This window comes from Myotis daubentonii, chromosome 5, assembly GCF_963259705.1.
Source record: "Myotis daubentonii chromosome 5, mMyoDau2.1, whole genome shotgun sequence".
NCBI classification, from domain to species: Eukaryota; Metazoa; Chordata; class Mammalia; order Chiroptera; family Vespertilionidae; genus Myotis; species Myotis daubentonii.
The window spans coordinates 55,362,752-55,381,645 of NC_081844.1; the positions used below are offsets into that span (position 1 = coordinate 55,362,752).

At 48.0% G+C, this 18,894-nt stretch overlaps 1 protein-coding gene and 1 long non-coding RNA gene across 10 annotated transcripts in view; one reads left to right on the plus strand and one right to left on the minus strand.

Annotated features, from left to right (window-relative positions):
- Positions 1 to 18,894, minus strand: part of LOC132235471 (uncharacterized) — a 189,437-nt gene that overhangs the window by 47,473 nt on the left and 123,070 nt on the right. The gene's annotated exons all lie outside the window — the stretch shown is intronic.
- LRBA (LPS responsive beige-like anchor protein) overlaps positions 17,869 to 18,894 on the plus strand; it is a 593,124-nt gene continuing 592,098 nt past the window's right edge. For 4 of the 9 annotated variants that reach the window (XM_059697846.1, XM_059697847.1, XM_059697849.1 and 1 more), the window contains exon 1: positions 18,620 to 18,851. The gene's annotated coding sequence lies outside the window, so the exon portion shown is untranslated. Of the gene's footprint in view, positions 18,096 to 18,318; positions 18,584 to 18,618; positions 18,852 to 18,894 lie in introns of those variants that run through there. The other 5 variants (XM_059697850.1, XM_059697851.1, XM_059697843.1 and 2 more) reach the window with 4 other exon arrangements.

Sequence of the window (18,894 nt, forward strand, 5' to 3'; positions counted from 1 at the left end):
TATAGACAACCTCCGATAAAATATATGTCAGGTGGCAAACACAAATTTAAGTTGAGTTAGACAAACAATGAATTAATAAATACTTCCACTTTTTATGAGCCAGGTACTTTTCTAGGAGCTGGGAATTCAGTGGGATCAAGATAGAAACCATGACCTCCAGGAAATCCCCTTTCAGGGAGGGAAGGAAGAATTCTTAGGACCCCTCCCTCCCCTCATTAGTTACATCACTCTTCACTGAGCACATGCTTATTGTCAGGCCCATTGTGTGCCCTATGGGTGCCAAGATTAAAGACATAGTCTTTACCTTCAGAGAGTTCACTTCCTTATGGTTGAGCCAGAAACAATATAGTAGTTTAAAGGGCTGTGACTGAAGACCTTTAACAATCTCCAGATCCTCTAATTGTACTCTAATTTATGATTTCATCAAATTCTTCATCTGTAAAATGGGGATAATGTAACTTTATTTATAGCATTGTTGCGAGCAGTAAATAACATCATGTAGCAATGTGGACCCTGGGTGGTCAGTCTCCTGACAGGCTCAGTGACTCTATCTCAGCAGTAACAATCCTATTTCATGCCTCAGCAGACTGACAAATTACTACATGTCCTGGAGTTTCAGGGCCACTGGTGATATTTAAAACTTCAAATGTTAAATTGTGGGATGTGGGATCCATGTGGTAAATACTATGTTTGGGGTAAAAGCAGGTTGTCATGATAGTACATAGAAAGGACACTTGAGTGAGGATGAGGGTGGGTGCAGGGAATCCTTAGGTGAGATCTGAGGCTGTTAGTCTGAGGGTGGAAAAAAGAACTGGCATTTGAAGCAGAAGACATTGAACAAGTAGGTGGAGGTCAGAGAGGGGAGCCTGGTGCTTTAGAGGAGTCATAGGTATTTCCGTACAACTTGAGCCTGAGCTGGGATTTGAAGCCATTTTTGTGCTATAGCCCTCTTTGTCCACTGATAAATCCAATGAATCCTTCCAGGGAGGAATGTTTTTATATGTATAAAGTAGGAAACAATAATTGCAGTACAGTGATCAGAATATTTAAGATATAAGTGAAATGTGTGTGTTTATTTTTATTAAAAACTAGAGGCCTGGTGCATGAAATTTGTGCATGGGTGTGGTCCCTAGGCCTGAGTGGTGATCGAAGTGTGAGCATCTGGCGTGGAAAGGCAGGTCCCAACTGACCTCTGGGCCCTGGATAGCACCTGGCCCCCCCCCCCCCCGGCCTCCGCGCACCTCCCACTGCCTGAGTCACAGTGCCCAAGTCCCCACGTGAAGATAAGCACAGCCGGACGCTGTGGGCCGGGGCACAGTGTGGGCCTCTGGGCCACCCAGCGGTACTTTATGGAAGTTGGGCGGGCAGTGCGCTCTCTCCCGAGCAGCCTCGCAGACCAGCTCCTGCGCAAACCCATGGGGAGCCCAACCAGCCCCTGCAGTCCCCGTGGCTATGGTCCAGCTCACCCGGAAGAGGCCACATGGGTGTGGGGTGGACTCCGCATGGACAACCAGCACCTGAGCACGGGGGCTTCCCCAGAGCGTGAGCCCAGGTGTCCTGGAGGAGGGAAGCAGAGGGAGTAAGAGCAAGCTCAGCGCACACCCTGCATTCTCACCGCACCTCCATCCCCATTACCCCTGCTCCCAGGTAGCCGGCAAGAGGTCACAGCCCCCTGCCTGGGTGCCGTGGGAGGTTGGTTGCCGCCACTCACCCCCAGTTTGTCATCCCAGCCGGGGGCCCAGTCCTGGTTGGGTGATCAGGGCCCACTGGTTGCTGGTTGCCATCTGCGGGGTGATCGGTTGGGGCCGGGCCCCCTGCCTGGCTCCCTCAGTGCCTGGGAGTGGGTGATGGCCCTCCCCCCTGCCGCCGCCACTGGTCACCATCTGCGGGGCTATCGGTGGGCCGATCAATCAGGCCCCAGATTACACCTGCCTTGGCCTGGTACCACCCGCTCACTTGCTCCACCATCCCACTGCGGTCCTGCTCTCGTTGGGGCCCACTGGGGCCTGCAGCACCTCCAGTGCCACTTGCTTCCAGCGCCATGTCGCCGACACCTGCCATGTTCCACGCCACCCCCTGGTGGTCAGCACACATCATAGCGAGTGGTCGAACTCCCAGTCGAACAATTTGCATATTAGGCTTTTATTTTATAGGATGTTTTTATTGATTTCAGAGAGAAGAAGGGAGAGGGAGAGAAGAAACATCAATGATGAGAATAATCAATAGGTAGCTTCCTGCACATCCCCCACTGGGGATCAAGCCCACAATTGGGGCATGTGCCCTGATTAGGAATGAACCATGACCTCCAGCATCATGGATTGATGCTCAACCACTGAGCAACACTGGCTGGGCTGTATGTATTTCTTTAGTAATCTATTTATATAAGGTCTAGCAGTAGGTATAATAGCTATTATGATTTCACTAGTGATGAAGATAAACAATATTTGAGATGTCTATAATAACTGGAAGGCATTATGAAAATATCTGATTTCCATTGGTTATACTAGTAAAATCACTGATATTGTTAATAGTACTGTGGTTGTTTGCCTACTTTTATAACTAGAGGAATTCCTAAATTTCAATGAGAGATCTCCCCACCTCCCCCAAATCCAAGGTCAGTCTATTATAGACCCAAGTTATATGCCCTTGGTTTTAGGCTGTAGCTTCTAAACAAGGTGCCCCATCTTCAGTCAGATCCTGGTTTGGGAATGCTCAAATCTGATCAAGCCATTCCCCTCCTTAAAACTCTTCATTGGTTCACCTGGGCCTTTAGGATTAAGACTAAGTTATTGCAACTTAGAAATCCCTTCCATATGGGTCTCTCTTCATTCCCTTTCTCCTGTTCTCTTTCCCAGGCAAACAGAACTTTTCAAACACAGTCCTCTCTTGCTTCTAATTATGAGGGCATTTACTACTAATGCCCCATTGGTTAAGAAAAACACTAAGTTATAGAGTTTGTGTGATTCTTAAAGAAAAATTGTTTCCATCTTGTATTATAGGTTTACTAGGGGCCCGGTGCATGAAATTCATGCACTGTGTGTGTGTGTGGGGGGGGGGGGGGAAGTGTCCCTCAGCCCAGCCTGCCCCCTCTCACATACTGGGAGCCCTCAGGAGTTGACCCCCATCACCCTCCAATCGCAGGATCGGCCCCTTGCCCAGGCCTGACGCCTCTGACAGAGGCGTCAGGCCTGGGCAGGGAACCCTCACTTCCCCCCATCACTGGTTCTGCCCCCAGCCCAGGCCTGATGCCTCTGGCCCAGGCATCAGGCCTGGGCAGGGGACCCCCAGACCCCTCCGATTGCTGGCTCTGCCCCTTGCCCAGGCCTGATGCCTCGGCCAGAGGCGTAGACCCCGATCACCCTCCGATCGCCTGATCGGCCCCTTGCCCAGGCCTGACGCCTCCGCCAGAGGTGTCAGGCTTGGACAGGGGACTCCCATCTCCCCCCGATCACTGGCTCTGACCCCCACCCAGGCCTGAGGCCTCTGGCTCAGGAATCATGCCTGGGCAGGGGACCCCCATCTCCCTCTGATCGCTTGCTCCACCCCCTGCCCAAGCCTGACGCCTCTGACCCAGGCTTCAGGCCTGGGCAAGGGGAGCATCATATCCCTCCAATCCCCGGCTCCGCCCCCCACCCAGGCCTGATGCCTCTGGCCCAGGCATCAGGCCTGGGCAGGGGACCCCCAGCCCCCCGCCCAGGCCTGATGCCTCGGCCAGAGGAGTTGACCCTCATCACCCTCCGATCACCAATCACCGGATCGGCCCCTTGACCAGGCCTGAGGCCTCTGGCAGAGGTGTCAGGCCTGGGCAGGGGATCCCCAGCTCCCCGCGGTTGCAGGCTCCGCCCCTGCCCAGGCCTAACGCCTCTGGCCGAGGCATTAGGCCTGGGCAGGAGACTCCCAGCTCCCCGCAATCTCCCGCTCTGCCCCTGCCCAGGCCTAACGCCTCTGGCCGAGGCATTAGGCCTGGGCAGGGGACCCCCAGCTCCCCGTGGTTGCAGGCTCCGCCCCTGCCCAGGCCTAACGCCTCTGGCCTAGGCATCCGGCTCGGGCAGCGGGAACCCGCAGCTGCAGCAGCCCCGCGATCGTGGGCTCCGCTTTAGGCCCAGGCAAGGGACCCCTAGCTTCCGGGACTGCCAGCTTCGACCGTGCCCAGCTCCCATCGCTAGCTCCACCCCTACTTCCTGTTATCACTGGCCAGGGCAGCAAAGGCACCTGATTCTCCGATCATGGCTGGGGGGCAGGGCAAAGGCGGCCCCAGGGTTTAGCTCCCCCCTGGGTTTCTGATCACTGTCAGTGGCAGGGGGCTTCTTCCTGCTTTCCCTTTCGCCTCCCTGCATTGTGCCTACATATGCAAATTAGCCGCCATCTTTGTTGGCAGTTAACTGCCATCTTAGTTGGCAGTTAATTTGCATATAGCCGTGATTAGCCAATGAAAAGGGTAGCGCCGTACGCCAATTACCATTTTTCTCTTTTTAGTGTAGATTATACTATAAATATTAAAATTTTCTTTATAAAATGATTACCAAATCCTTTACTCATTTGCTCCTCAAAACAGTCCTATTTGGTAGGTATCATTAGCCCTGTTTTACAGATGAAATTGAAACTCAGAGGCATTAAATAAGAATGTAGGAAACTGTCCTCAAATAGAATTAAACTCTCTCTTTTTTTTTCATTATTTGAAATGAAGTCTTTAGGGAACTGCAGGAAGAATGTTTATTTAAGTATACTCTTTCTTTTGGTTTTTACTAAATGGGGAAGCAAAATACCAGCACTTAAATTGTATGGACTCACAGGAGACTCGTTTTCTTTCTTGTCAAAGTGACCCAGCAGTTGGTTTAGGTGCTTGGGGACATAATAACTCTTTTAACCCAAGAGGGTGCAATAGAGTCTGTAATGCTGGTAAGAACAATACGCTCTCTAAAGCTCTGTCTACATGGCAGTCCTAAAATGGTTAAAAAGTGGAAAATGTATTTGTAGTTGTTCACAGTCCTCAAATTCCATTTCAGTGTTGGGAAATCCAAAGACTGATGTTATTTTGTATGTTCCTTTTTTTTTTTTTTCCTAAAACTGGGTAATCAGTCATCTTCGGGCAGTCAAACCAGTTTGATGGGCACCCCTCCCCCTTCCCCATCAGAAACTGGCGTCAGACCTTAGTGCTCTTTTGCTGATGGTTCAAGTTGGACCAACAGGTGTAGCAGTGAAAAAAAACAGCACAAAAAACTTTTCAAACTACACAGAGAGATTTTGTAAATAGAAATAAAGGCTGTGTAAACATAGCACCTGCACTTTCTCCACTTTCCATTGCACAGTAGACAATCCACAATCCACAAAATAGAGGTTATTTAGAAAGTGGAGGGGGAATGGTGAGGGTGTCTGGCTGCTCCGGCTTTGTTCAAAACATCTTCTGGTCAAAACTTTTTATTCAAATAGCTTACATGTGGGAACCCCGAAGAATTTTCAGTGATTAAAAGGTCACCAAGACAATAGGTGAGAACTCATTTTATTACAAAGGAAGTCAGCATAATTCTTTGTCGACACAGGAGGAAAAGGATCTGGTAAGGTTGGAAACTAGTGCAGTTTATGAACAGTGGGGTGTGCTAGAAGAGGGTTTAAGATGATGGGGCTGTTGTATTAGGCAAGATGAAATTCAGTAACTCTAGTCATCTTCCTAGATGCCACATGAACTTTGCCTAGCCTTCTCTCCATTTATTACCTACAAAAAAAGTGGCAGAGAGGAAGTAGGCAACAGTAGGAGCTGAGCAGGCATAGCAGGAGTCTGTACCAGTTTGTTGTGTTTAGTATTAGATTCTTTTTGATATATTTAAACAGATTAGTACTTTTGATGTGATTTGGAAGAATTTTATCTGAGATTCTGATTCTGAAAAACTCATTTGAATTTGTTTTGCCTCATGGATTCCTAATGGTTTGAGTGAGCAAAGAAGAATCTGTTGCCAAGAATTACTTCTTTTGGCTCTGGCTGGTTTGGCTCAGGGGATAGAACACTGGCCTGCAGACCAAAGGGTCCTGGGTTCGATTCCAGTCAAGGGCATGTACCTCTGTTGCAGTTCCTCCCTGGCCAGGGCCCTGGTCGGGGCATGTGCAGGAGACAACAAATCAATGTGTTTCTCTCACATTGATGTTACTCTCTGTCTTTCCCTCTCTCTTCTGCTCTCTCTAAAAATCAATGGAAAAATATCCTCGGGTGAGGATTAAAAAAAAAATTACCTCTTTTGGTCCAAGAAACTAATGGAATTTGTGACTGAGTCAAGGATTATATGGGTGTCCCAAATGTTAACCAGACTAGCTGGTAAATAGAATAGTAAATAGCTAACTTGGTCAGAAAAACTTTTATATAATTTTTCCAAAATTAAAAATATAGTCATTTAACAACATACACTTTAATTATTGTAATAATGGCTTACATTTATTAAGCACTAATTATTTTTGGTTGCCATGCTAAGTACTTCATCTGTAATCATTACAAAGAGTACTATCAACACTAATAAAAGAGAAAAATGGTAATTGGCGTACGACGATACCCTTTTCATTGGCTAATCAGGGCTATATGCAAATTAACTGCCAACTAAGATTGGCAGTTAACTGCCAACTAAGATTGGCAGTTAACTGCCAACAAGATGGCGGTTAATTTGCATATGTAGGCACAATGCAGGGAGGTAAAAGGGAAAGCAGGAAGAAGCCCCCTGCCACTGACAGTGATTGGAAACCCAGGGGGGAGCTAAGAGCTGGGGGGCAGGGCAAAGGTGGCCCTGGGGCCGCCTTTGCCCTGACCCCAGCCATGATCGGAGAATCAGGTGCCTTTTCCGCCCTGGCCAGTGATAGCAGGAAGTAGGGGTGGAGCCAGCGATGGGAGCTGGGCACGGTCGAAGCTGGCAGTCCCAGGAGCTAGGGGCCCCTTGCCTGGGCCTAAAGGGAAGCCCACGATCGTGGGGCCGCTGCAGCTGTGGGTCCCCGCTGCCCGGGCCGGACGCCTAGGCCAGAGGCGTCAGGCCTGGGCAAGGGGCCGATCCTGCGATTGGAGGGTGATGGGGGTCAACGCCTGAGGGCTCCCAGTATGTGAGAGGGGGCAGGCTGGGCTGAGGGACACTCCCCCCCACACACACCCAGTGCAGGAATTTTGTGCACCGGGCCCCTAGTTATCATAATAATTTTATAGATAAGGAAACTGAAACTTTAATAATTTGTTCAATAATTTCTCAAGAGCACACAGCCAGTAAGTCATGAACATAGAATTTAAGCCAGATGTGTTATATGTCAAAATCTATGCTCTTACCTACAACACAATTTTATGATGTTTATAATAGCAAAACATTGGAAACAACTTGAATTTAAACAAAAAAAGATTGGTTAAATTATGGTCTGATCAATACTGTAATAATATACAGTAATTAAAGTTATGTTTAACAGAACAGCCTATTTAGAGACAACAGTATGGTGGTTACGAGATAGTTAAGGGTAAGGGGATAGAATTTATGGTGACAGAAGGAGATTTGATGGTGGGTGGTAAACACACATACAATAATGCAATATATAGAAGATGTATTATAAAATTGTATACTTGGAACCTATATAATTTTATTAGCCAGTGTCACCCCAATAAATTTAATTTTAAAAGTCTATTTAGTGATATGGAAAATGATGTATTGCTAAGTGAAATAAAAGCAGGCTATATAAACAGTATATTGATGATGATATCCATTTTGTAATATATGTATATGTGTGTATAATATATGTATGTGCTGTATAATAAAAGGTAATATGCAAATTGACCACACCCTCAACAAGATGGCCACCCCCATGTGGTCACAAAATGGCCACCACAAGATGGCCATCAGGGGAGGGCAGTTAGGGGCGACCAGGCCAGCAGGGGGGTGCTGTTGTGGGTGACCAGGCCAGCAGGGGAGGGCAGTTGTGGGGGACTAGGCCTTCAGGGGAGGGCAGTTGGAGGGGACTAGGTCTGTAGGGGAGGAAAGTTGGGCAAGACTAGGCCTGCAGGGCAGTTAGGGGCAACCAGGCCAGCAGGGGAGGGCTGTTGGGGGTGACCAGGCCTGCAGGGGAGGGCACTTAGCAGTGACCAGGCCATCAGGGGAGGGCAGTTGGGGGTGACCAGGCCAGCAGGGAAGGGCAGTTTTGGGGGACCAGGCCTGCAGGGGAGTGGTAAGGGCGTGATAGGCTGGCAGGCAGAAGTGTTTAGGGGCAATCAGGCAGGCAGGCAGGCAGGTAACATCCCTCTCACGATCCACAGGGATCGGGCCTAAACTGGCAGTCGGACATCCCCCGAGAGGTTCCAGATTAGAGAGGGTGCAGGCTGGGCTGAGGGACACCCCCCCCCCCATGCATGAATTTCGTGTCCCGGGCCTCTAATATTTAGAGAGAGAGAGAGAGAGAGAGAGAGAGAGAGAGAGAGAGAGAGAGAGGAGAGAGAGAGAGAGATGGTATCACTGGGTGTTGCAATTATGAGTGTATATATTTATTTTTTACTTTTGAACTTTTCTACATTTTCCAAACTCTCTACAATTCACATGCATTACTTTTCTAATTATGTAAGACCCTTCAATGTTATTTAAAGTAGGAGAGAAGAATACAGTACAGAGTAACAAATATACCATCATTAATTTTGTGACAGATAACTGGAATTGTATGGGGAAAGAAGGGTGAGGAGAACTTAATGTATCAATGTAGCTGTGATACAAATGCAATTTCTTTCACAGGTGTAGCCACCAGTGCAGATATGTCTCATAATTTTCCATTAGCCAATATCTTATTAACCAGGGCCATGAGTAAGCGCAGTCATATCCTGATCATTTTCCTCCTTCTTGAGTCGCTTTCCTCCCTTGGCTTCTGTGCCTCCCCCTCCTACTTTCCATCTACAAGTCATTGGCCTCACTTTCTCAACCTCCCTTGATGGTTCCTTCTCTTCCCCTCACCTCCCTTTACATTTCAAAGAGCCCCAGACTTGGCCTTGATTCTCCTCTTCAACATCTACCCCAGATGAAAAAAAAGAAAATTAAATTCCTTCAGGAGCCAGGCTAGTAACAAGTCAGTGAAGCAACTCCTTGATTTCACAATCCCCCTGGCCCAATGTTAGCCATCTCCACCCCAGTAAACAGCATATCTACCAACTGCTCAAGTCAAAAATTTAGAAGCCATCTTTTATTGTTCCTTTTTCCTCATCTTCACCTCTTCACATCCCATACATCAGCAAGTCCGGTTGGTTCTAACCAACAATATATATGTACAATCTTAAATCCTTTTCTTTCCCCCTTTAGCCTCCATATTGCATAGGCTATTTATAGGCTATTTCAGGTTGACCCTAAATGGTCTTTTTGCTTTTATTCTTGCCTGACCATCATCCATTCTTCACACACAGCCAGTTGTACTAATCTTTGGATTTGGAATTGAAAACTCAGATGTGGCTCTAGTATTCTTCCATTATTCCTATTGAAAAAATAAAATATGCCTATCTTGTCTGAATGATCAGAATTCAGAATTAATTTATTAGCACTAAAAAAAAGTGAATTCACTTTGGTTTCCTAGCAGCCAAATATTTGGGAACCTAAAACACACACACACACACACACACACACACACAATTTGTTTGCTCACTTGTTCTCTAACTTTGTACATTACCACCTTTAATGGTTTAAAACAACACATATTTATTACCTACCACCTTGGTTAATAATGGTTGATGGAGAATTGATTAAAAGGAAAATCCTATTCTATTCTTAATTCTCATCCGCCTGTAAAGAACAAACCAGAAAGACTGAAGTAAATGTGCGTTATAGTCTGAGGGTGGCTTAGCAAATTTGTTTCCACTTAAGTTAGTCTTACCTAATTTTCCCAGGACTTCAGTAGTTTCTTTCTTTTTTTTTCCTTCTAAGCTTCTACAACTATGACTCATAGAACTAGAACTAGATCAGTTCTGCCATGTGTTACTTTCTATATTAGTTTTTTCTCAACTGGTTAAAATGACAAGCAAAATACATTTTGTTTTTTTTTAAGCTTAAACACAAAGTTAAACTGTCTAACAATTTCCCATTAAGAGAGATTGGATTTAGCAGAGGAGTAAAGCCATTCTAATTTTTACTATATAATATAATTTTCCCATAGTTGCTGATTACAGAATTTCCAGTAATCTCATTTAGATCTTGGAAATTAGGGTATATTTTCCTAAATGGTAATTTCTTGTTTACTAATCACATTTTACTTTAGAAGTAAACCATTTTGAAGTTGACACTGTTTCTGTGGTGCCCTTAACATGAGATCTAGCATTTCTTTTCTTTTTCTTCTTTACAAAGAACTCTCAATTCTTCTTCCTTCTGATTTAGAAGACTGTTGCTTTTGGAATAGAAATATATAGTCCAGATTGTCAAAGTTTAGGGATTCTCTAGTTTGTTCCCAATAATCTAAATGAGTGACACTAAAATCTTTATGCAAGTTATTTTTATTAACATTAACTTTATTGGTATATATGTGTCATCAAAGGAGTATTATGAAATCAAACAAAAGTAAGTTAGTTCATTGGTTATAAACCTTGCCCTTGCATTTCAATTACCTAGGAAGATGTAAAGAAATATTAATGCCTGAGTCCTACTCAAGGTTCTGATTTAATTGGCTTGGGCATTGGGATTTATAAAAGGTTCCAGGTTATTCTAAAGTAAGGCCAAGGTTAAAATCCATAGAATTAGGCATTACAGCTCCAAGATATCATTTTCTATACTTGAGACTAGCTGCATGTATGAAAAAGGTGGCAATATATTCCTTTTTTTTTTTTTTTTAGTGGTTTAAAACAACACATTTATTATCCTACAGTTCTAGAGGTCAGAAGTTCAAAATGGGATGGACTGGGCTGAAATAAGGTACTGACAGGACTGCATTCCTCCTGGAGACTATAGGTGAGACTGGTTACCTATTCCACCTTCTCCACTAGAGGCTGCATGAACTCCTTGGCCTGTGGCCACTTTCTCTTCAAAGCCATGAGTGTAGCACCTTCAAATCTCTCACTGACTCTAACCTGTCTGCCTCTGTCTTTCACTTATAAGGACCCTGTGATTACTTCCATTGGACCTATATAATCCAGGGTAATCTCCCACCTCAAGATGCTCAATTTATCATCTGCAAAGTCCTTTTTCCATGTGAGATAACATAGTCACAGGTTCTGGGGATTAGGATGTGGGTATCTTTGGGGCTGATGAGGGGGTATGCTGCTGCCTACTACAAGACCCATAGTCTGTAGTTGTTTTCCTCTCCTAACTTGACACTGTCCCTGATGCACTTTCTCATTCTGGTGGATGACACCACATTTGTATCTCCAATTCCAGCTGTAATTATTCATTGGACATTTCCCCTTTGATGTCCCACAGACTTTGGAACCTGGGCTTCTCACCTTTAGGTCTTTGTACACTCGCTGTCTTGGTTTAAACACCCTTTTCTCCTGTCACACTGTCTTTTTTTCCTTTAAGAGTCAAGGCATTCCCATCTCTAGGAAGCTTTCTTACTTTTTTAAAATATTGAGATATAATTGACGTTTAACATCGTGTAAGTTTAGGTGTGCAACCTGTTGATTTGATATTTATATACTACAATATGATTACCATCTCTATCCTGTCACATAATAATAATTACTATTATTACTAGAGGCCCAGTGCATGAAATTCGTGCACGGGGGGGGGGGGGAGGGGGAGGGTGACCCTTAGCCCAGCCCACACCCTCTCCAATCTGGGACCCCTCGGGGGATGTCCAACTGCCGGGGATTGGGCCTAAACCGGCAGTCGGACATATCCTCTCACAATCCGAGGCTGCTGGCTCCCAACTGCTCGCCTGTCTTCCAGCCCAATCACCCCCTAACCACTCCCCTGCCGTCCTGATTGACACCTACCTACTCCCCTGCCATCCCGATGGCCCCCAACTGCCCTCCCCTGGCGGCCATCTTGTGCCCACATGGGGGCGGCCATCTGTGCGAGGGCATGACGGTCAATTTGCATATCACCTCTTTATTATATAGGATTATTTTGTGGTGGAAATTTTAAAGTTTGTAATTCAGTATTGTTGATTATAATCACTATGCTGTGCACGAAAGCTCCAGGACTTACTTATCTGCTAGTTTCAAGTTTGTACCCTTAGATGATGTCTCCCCAATTCTTCCACCCTGTCCCCCACCCTCTGCATCACAGTAGTCATCTTTCTCTCTCTACTTGGAGTAATAGCAAGCACTTCAGAGTTCAAACCCCATAAGGTGAGGGCTCAAAAAAGTAATGTATTTTCCTGTCTGCTTGAAGTCAGTCTCCCAGTGTCTCATTTCTTATGTGAAATACCCTGTCGATGACTGAAATGATAATCTACCAGTTTTAGGGGACACACTGAACTTTCAAGAGACATCACCTGGACAAGTAATTCAGAATTTAGCTGATAATGTTGGTAGTTGGTATGCACTTATTATATAGACTAGAGGCCTAGTGCAAAGATTTGTGCACTGGTGAGGTCCCTTGGCCTGGCCTGCTGGGATCAGTGGGCCTCCGTGCACCACAGCCCAGCCTTACCCGCCAGCTCCTAGGGCTCCAGCCCGCTGTCGGCATTGATCCCACACAGCATGAAGTAGTGTGTGAAGTGGCAGGCAGCCAGGGAGGAGCCCGAGCCCGGGCTGGGTGCCATGCCACTTGCGCTTATCTGGGTCCCGCTGTGCCTGCCCCCCAGGACCCCGCCATTGCTCAGGCTTGCAGCGGGAGTGTCCGTGGGAGAGGCTCGTGCCACCGCAGCTGAGCTTGACAGCTGTGAGCCCAGTGTCTGGCACCCGTCTGTCAGCTGAGCGGCACTCCCACTGTGGGAGCACACTGACCACCAGGGGGCAGCTCCTGTGTTGAGTGTTTACCCCCTGGTGGTCAGTACATGTCATAGCTACCAGCCAGTCATCCAATTGCGTAGGCTTTTATAATATAGATTGCAATTTGGGATAGGGTGGTGATACATTTAAGTCTCATGACAATTACTCTTTTACCATCATAAGAGAACACTGCAAGTGAACTACCTATTTACATACTACTTAACAACAAAATAGAGATGGGAAAACAGAAAAGACAAATCAACAAACTTAGTCTATGTTCATGTCAACTGAAATAATTCATTAATATTTTTATGTATTAAAAGTATGCTTTGGCTAGCATACTTGCTGAAAGTGAAGAGATGTTGCCCTTTTCAGAGTCTCTACCCCTATTGTGACATATCAAAAGAAAAAAAAAGAATTTAAGTGCCTAACATGTAAAAAATGGGTAAAGATCATTTTGAACTTCTAGATTTTGAACAACCATATGAAATTTTATCTTAAACTTTTGAGCTTCCAACTACAAGAGTAGACAATGTCTTTTCCTCTTAAATTTTAAAAATTCCCAGTCTAATGCCCAATAAAAGTTATTTTATTATTTTTTAACTAGGGGCCCGGTGCACGAAATTCGTGCACTGGGTGTGGGGGGGGGGGAGGGAGGGAGTGTCCCTCAGCCCAGCCTGCCCCCTCTGACATACTGGGAGCCCTCAGGCGTTGACCCCCATCACCCTCCAATCGCAGGATCGGCCCCTTGCCCAGGCCTGATGCCTCCGCCAGAGGTGTCAGGCTTGGACAGGGGACCCCCATCTCCCCCCGATCACTGGCTCTGGCCCCCGCCCAGGCCTGAGGCCTCTGGCCCAGGAATCATGCCTGGGCAGGGGACCCCCATCTCCCTCTGATCGCTTGCTCCACCCCCCACCCAGGCCTGATGCCTCTGGCCCAGGCTTCAGGCCTGGGCAAGGGGACCATCATATCCCCCCAATCCCTGGCTCAGCCCCCCGCCCAGGCCTGATGCCTCGGCCAGAGGAGTTGACCCTCATCACCCTCCGATCACCAATCACCGGATCGGCCCCTTGACCAGGCCTGAGGCCTCCGGCAGAGGTGTCAGGCCCGGGCAGGGGACCCCCAGCTCCCCGCGGTTGCAGGCTCCGCCCCTGCCCAAGCCTAACGCCTCTGGCTGAGGCGTCCGGCCCGGGCAGCGGGGACCCGCAGCTGCAGCGGCCCTGCGATTGTGGGCTCCGCTTTAGGCCCAGGCAAGGGACCCCTAGCTCCTGGGACTGCCAGCTTCGACCGTGCCCAGCTCCCATTGCTGGCTCCACCCCTACTTCCTGCTATCACTGGCCAGGGCGGCAAAGGCACCTGATTCTCCGATCATGGCTGGGGGGCAGGGCAAAGGCGGCCCCAGGGCCGCCTTTGCCCTGCCCCCCAGCTCTTAGCTCCCCCCTGGGTTTCCGATCACTGTCAGTGGCAGGGGGCTTCTTCCTGCTTTCCCTTTCACCTCCCTGCATTGTGCCTACATATGCAAATTAACCGCCATCTTGTTGGCAGTTAACTGCCAATCTTAGTTGGCAGTTAATTTGCATATAGCCTGATTAGCCAATGAAAAGGGTAGCTCGTACGCCAATTACCATTTTTCTGTTTTATTAGTGTTGATATTTTTATTGATTTCAGAGAGGAAGGGAGAGGGAGATAGAAACATCAATGAGGAGAGAATATCATTGATTGGCTGCCTCCTGCATGCCCCCTTCTGGGGATTGAGCCTGCAACCCAGGTGTGTGCCCTTGACCAGAATCAAACCGGGGACTCTTCAGTCTGCCGGCCAATGCTCTATCCACTGAGCCAAAGCAGCCAGGGCCAATAAAAGTTATTGATAAAGGTAACTAACATTTAAAATTTTATTTATCATTAGTAAAATTTAATGACTAGTAAAAGCAATGTTTGACTTTCTCACAAGGAGAGTGCCGCAAGCCAGGATTATGAGTTTCCAGCCTGTGATATCATAAGCTGTGCTAAATAACAATTTGAACAAAACTCCCCATTCATGGATATACATCTAGGTGCATAGCAAATCATGTAATCCATATCCTAGGAAAATGTTAAGAAGTTACAATTCAGAGGGTTGCTTGTTCTTTTTAGTAGAAAATCCCACCTACTTTTGTTTTAAAAATTTCTTTTCTTTGTATTATAGGTAAGGGTTTTTAGATTCATAATCTTGATTTCTCCATAAAATCACATTCTCTTTGCTTGAGTTCCTCTGAGTTATGCACAAGTCTTCCTGCTCTGAATCCACTGTTTTGTTTTTCTGTTATGGTTTCAGTGTATGCTGAAGACAAGTAAAATTATGAAAGCCCTTTAGTCCTTAATTTTGTCAAGATGGTGATGTCAGAGAGAGATACAAATTAGATAGTGATAGAAAACTTAAGCCTGGATTTACAGGAGGCTTATTTTTCCTTCCTCTCTTTTAAAATATATTTTTATTGATTCCAGAGAGAGGAAGGGAGAGGGATAGATAGAAAGGTGGATGAGACAGGATCATCCACTGGCTGTTCCCCTACACATCCCCTCCCCAAGGACCCAGCCCAAACCCCCAGCACGTACTGGGAATGGAACCTCGACCTCCTGGTTCACGGGCTGAAACTCAACCATTGAGCCACACTCACTGGCTTTTCTTCTTTCTTTTCCTGTTTGTGTAGTAGCTGAGTGTGTGATAGAGGGATACAGGGAAGGCAGTCTGATAAACACATCTGCTGATAGTTCATATGAAGGCTTTTTTCCTAGAAATCTAGTCAAAATTTTAACAAATGGTAAAACTGCTTTTCATTTTAAGATCACCATATAGACAAAGATCTTCCTTCTTTCTTAACGGATAGTAGTTGTATAGACTCAAGCTAGGGCTTTCACCCAGAAAAATTAAAGCAAGTTAGAGTTTTAACTCAATCCAAATCATATGTATCGAGTACCTACAATGTTCAGAGTATTGTGCCAGGGAGGAGCTTAACAGTTGATAGACCATTACACCTTGAAGCACTTTCACGGTTCTATTCTTTTTTTTTAATTTTAAAATATATTTTATTGATTTTTTACAGAGAGGAAGGGAGAGGGATAGAGTTAGAAACATCGATGAGAGAGAAACATCAATCAGCTGCCTCCTGCACACCCACTACTGGGGTTATGCCCGCAACCAAAGGTACATGCCCTTGACTGGAATTGAACCTGGGACCCTTGAGTCCGCAGGCCGACGCTCTATCCACTGAGCCAAACCGGTTAGGGCGGTTCTATTCTTTACACTTCATGGTTGACAATATGTGTGATTGCCTTCAGTCAACCTTTTGTTTCACCAGAAGTGTTAATAGTGAGTTGGCAAATCCAGGACAGACACAAACCTTAGCCCTAGATCATTTAGATTGAATAACTGTGACCGCACTGTATTTAGGGCATTCTCACTATCATCTGTCCCTTCTTAATGGAGAACATTTATTTATTTAACAAATACTTTACAGTCCTGATAAACCCAACATATTAACACTAGAGGCCCAGTGCACGAAATTCATGCACGAGTAGGGTCCTAGGCCTGGCTGGTGATCAGGGCCGATCTGTGGGGCAACTGGCAGGGTGATGGGGGGCCCCCCACTGGCACCCACTTTGGCCAGCCTGGCCCTGTCCCCCCATGGCTCCACCCCCCCATGGTCCTGCCACTGCCACCAGTTGCCTCCCTCTCGGGGGCCAGATGTTCAATGCAAAAGCTGCCCCTGGTTGGCTTGCCACAGGTCACCTCCCTCTGGGGGGCAATCAGTGGGGTGATCAGGGGGAGGGGAGGGCCCGCTGGCACCTGCCTTGCCTGGTCATAGCGACTGGTCATTCCGAGGTTCAGTCGATTTGCACATTAGGCTTTTATTATATAGGACGATACTCAAGGTTAGACTATTTGCTCAAATCTGAGAAAGCAAAATGCTATTAGAAGCCTTCCATTGTTTAGTGCCTCTCTCCCTCCCACCCTACAGAAAGAAGTGTTAAAGGTCACACCACACTCCCTAGTCCAGACTTAGTCATTTCACTACCGGAACTATAAACCTGGGGTGTTTAAAATAGTTTTTTCAGCAATTTAAGAATGGCAAGCCACTGATGTTGCCTCTTACCCTGGCGATGCACGAGTCGCTAATTCAGATCACGAGGAAAATGTTTACCTCATCTTCGGAGTATTTAACCCACTTATGGAAGACAAATCTTCAACACACATTTGCAATCACATGAGATTTGGTGCAGCTGAACTCATTTTAGTATTTTTAAAAAGGTAACACTTGTCTCAACATTCTTGGGCTTATCTTTTCTTACTTGCCTCCCTCCTCCCAAATTTCCATGTGATAGTTAAAATTCACTTTGCTTTTCAAGCCCATCTCAACTATCCCTCTCTAGGAAACTTACCTCTCTCATATCAACATACACTATTTTTTTTTTTCCTTCTGACTCCTCCACAGTACTTTCTTTTGATTGACCCTCACTTTTTGCTTCTCTTTCATATTAGGGAATTGCCAGTATTGTAAACATTATTATTATTTTTTAAAGGCCTTATGACTTTAAAGAATCATAAGGGTGAAAAACCACTTTCTTGTTTGGTTTTCACTGATACACGAGGAAGAATGCTTTGCCGTGAATTGTGGGAGTGCAGGGGAAGGGCACAGGTGATGATGACCTGGGCTGGTTTCCATCCTAATATAATTTGTCTTTTGAAGTAATCCGAGGAGGAGGAGCACCTAACTTTCAGACTGGAAAATCACTAGAGGGAAAAAACAACAACAAACCCCTTGAGAGACGTGCAGGCAAAGTTCACCCCACCTGCACGATGCCTGAAGCAGCTGCCTCGGGAATCCTCGCTGCCTTAGAATGTGGGAGAGGTCTGGCGCGGCGGCAGCTGCACAGCAAGGCATCTTCCCCACTCCTCGTGGGCACGACCCCCCGCCCACCCCCTCCCAAATGGTGGCAGCTGCCGGGGCATCCCAGTGGGAACCTCCTTCCAAGAAAGCGGCGGGCGGGCAACAGCTGAACGCAGTCAGCGGCGGGGGCTCCGCTCCCCTAAGGCGAGGACCGCAGCCTCGCTGGCTCCAGCGTCGCCACCTCCCGGGGCCGCCGCGGTCCCCCAGGTGTCCTTCTCCAAGCCCAGCCCGGCACCTGGGCAACGTGGGCGGGCTCCCCGGGCGCCCGGAGCACCTCCGGCCACAGCAGCAGGAGCGTCAGGACCTCGGGCTCGGCACCTCCCCAGGTCAGGGGCTGGGAGGGAGGCGCGGGAAGAGCCGGCTCCTGGAGGGAAAGGGCTTCCGCGCCCGGCCCGGGGCACACCTGGTGCTGCGTGAGCAGCGCGCCCACTTGGGCGTGTGTCTGACGCGGCCCCGCGAGCAAGTCCGCGCCCAGCGCCCCCGCCCTCCCCGGACCCCCTCGGCCGCCGGCGCGTCCCCACCCGCCTCCGCCCGCGCACGCGCACGCCGCGCCCGGCAGCCTCGGCGCTGTCATGGCGGCGGGGAGCGGCGCCAGCGCGCACGGGGACGGCCGCGCGAGCCGAGGCGGGGCTGGCTGTGCTAGTAGCATCCTCACCGGCGCCAGCAGCCTGGGTCCCCGCGGCCGGAGCGCCAGCGGCGGCTCGTTTTGCAAAGGCTGACCGTAGGGGTGGGGCGGACCAGGAAGCCACGGAGTTCTGTGCAGCCGCGGACTCCCGGGAAGCGGACTAGAGGGAAACTTGGAGGCTGCGACCAGGTGCACTGACCTCTCTCCCCCTCCCCCCTCCGCCCGCGTCTCCCTCCTCGCGGTCTCCGCCAGGCCTCCCCTCCCTTCTGGCCGCCACACACCTGCCCTCCTCTCCTCCATGGACCTCAGGTGCCCGAGAGGTGCTCCACTCCTCCCCCTGGGCTGAGCGTGGAGAGGAATCACCGCCCCCTTCCCCCGCCTTTTCCTGCCCGGATCTCCGCCGCCACCTCGTCTCGCGGCGCCCCGGCGGGGGCGAGGACGGGTCCGGAGGATCTGGGTGAGGAGTAACTTTCCGCCTCGGTGGGAGCTCGGGGGCCCTG